The sequence below is a fragment of the Hemiscyllium ocellatum genome, chromosome 6 (genome assembly GCF_020745735.1).
Source record: "Hemiscyllium ocellatum isolate sHemOce1 chromosome 6, sHemOce1.pat.X.cur, whole genome shotgun sequence".
Taxonomy (NCBI): Eukaryota; Metazoa; Chordata; class Chondrichthyes; order Orectolobiformes; family Hemiscylliidae; genus Hemiscyllium; species Hemiscyllium ocellatum.
Window position 1 is genome coordinate 35,188,091 of NC_083406.1, and position 2,003 is coordinate 35,190,093.

A 2,003-nucleotide genomic window follows, 5' to 3' on the forward strand; every position below is an offset into this window, starting at 1 on the left:
TCATTTAAAAGTAAGGTCCCAATATGAACTCACTGCTCTTCTTCTGCATCATCAACACTTCCATCAATACTGCTGTCCATCAATACTGCTGTCCGTAGATAAATTTTCTTCAATCCACTTCTCTTCCCCCTTCTCCGTATCAGATATAGAATGAATCACATCTTGGTATTTATGGTCCCCAGAAAGTGCTGCACTGTCCAATGTAGGTTTTGTATTGTTCTCTGACAGCGTTACTCTGCTGATAGCTTTTCATGATCTTCTGAAGGTGTTCAACTGCTTGCTGATTGCTTTCCATTGTCCTCAGACCATTCTGTGCTATCCTCTGGAGGAGCTGAGACTTCTAAAGATGCTTGACCACTTGCCTCTGTAGTCTTTGGGCCATTGGCAGACTTACCTTCCAAAAATGATTCCCATGACTTCAAACGGTATTCTCTTTCTTTTACAGTTTCTTCAATCTGGTAATCAACAACACCATCCCACGTCTCAGCGGTTATCTGGCGTCCATCAAACCATCTTCCATTAAGCATCAGGACACATTGATCTGCTTGTTCTGGTTCTTTAAATGCTACAGAGGCTATTCCAGCAAGGTGTCTATCAAATATAAGTACTTTTTTGACTTGACCAAATTTTTCACATTCTAGTCGAACAGCATCTCTGATCTCATTCAAAACCAATGGATCCTCCTCAAAATCCTTTGGATGAAACATGTTCTTAAGGTTTACAACTCATTCACATTGTAATCGGGAACTGCCAGGTTTTCTTTCTGGTCTCCAATCCAGCTGCTTTTTCTGCAGAAGCAATTTCTTCTTGTAGTCTTTGCTTTTCTTCCTCTTTTTGCTGGCATCATATTGTCCTTTCATCTCAAACTTGGCGACTTCTACATGTAGCTTATATCCCCTCAATTCAGTTTCATCCAAAAATCTGAGAGCAAGGTTAATAGATTCTTTCTTCAAGTAGCAGCAGAGACCATCCCCCTTGAGGTTTCCATCTTTGTCCTTGTACAATTTAATCTTTTATTCTTCTGCTTCAGGGTTTTGCATGATGATTCCAAATTTTGACATGAGTTCCACAAATTCATCATTTGTTACATCTGGAGGTAGTCCAGACACATACACATTTGTGTTCCTCTGCTCCTCAACGTCAATCCAGCTTGCATCCACTTTTCTTTTCTCCCCTTTTTGCTTTGATTCTTTAGGGTCTTTTGTAGAACTGCTGCTGTCTTCTCGGTTTCAGTGGTAGAATTTCCAGTATTCTCAGGGTTCTCTTCAATGTAACCATAGTTTGCGTGATAGGTTGCAAGAAAATCTTCATTGATCTTGGGGAACCAGGCCATCCTCTCACAGTCCCACTCAAACTCGGTGCCGTCTGCGTCCACGAACGTGCTCACATGGTCCCCCGCCTCCTCGGCCTGTCCACCCTCCAACAGCCGCTGCAGCCGGAGCTGCTCATGGAAATCGGCGTTCACCTCCTCGCCACTCATCCTCCTCCTCCTGCTGCTGCCGACCCGGGGTGGGAGGGAATTTAATAGCAATCAGCCCAAAAGTTTCCCTCTTAGCTTCCAATTGCTTTTAATATCCAATTCAGCTCATTTCTAAAACTTGAACTGTGGTGAGATGTGTTCTTCAGAAGTGTCACTGGACCTAGAACATTAACTTTGCTTTCTCTCCACAAATGCTACCAGACCTGCTGAGTTTTTCAGGCAATTTCTCAATCTGTGCCAGTTTTTGGCTTATTTGTAGAGAATCAATCCTTTGATATCAATAGATAACTGAGGTATGTTGAACTATTTAATTTTTTTGGCTTTTGTTCGCTTTTTTGTTTGTCATCAATCCCTAAGGGATTTTCATATTCTGTTCTTTGACTGCAATGGGAGTTGTGAAATTCCAAAAGGATGGATTCCAAGCTCTGTCCTTGTAACTGTTAGATACAGTTATCAGAAAGAGATGGGCGTGCACTATTTCGGTCAGATAATTGATTCTTTGGTTAATTGATTCAATGCCTTT

The 2,003-nt window shown here is 41.8% G+C and overlaps 1 pseudogene; it reads right to left on the minus strand.

Annotated features, from left to right (window-relative positions):
* Window positions 1-269: 269 nt before the first annotated feature.
* Window positions 270-1,480, minus strand: LOC132816621 (HIV Tat-specific factor 1 homolog; annotated as a pseudogene).
* Between the last annotated feature and the right edge of the window lie 523 nt (window positions 1,481-2,003).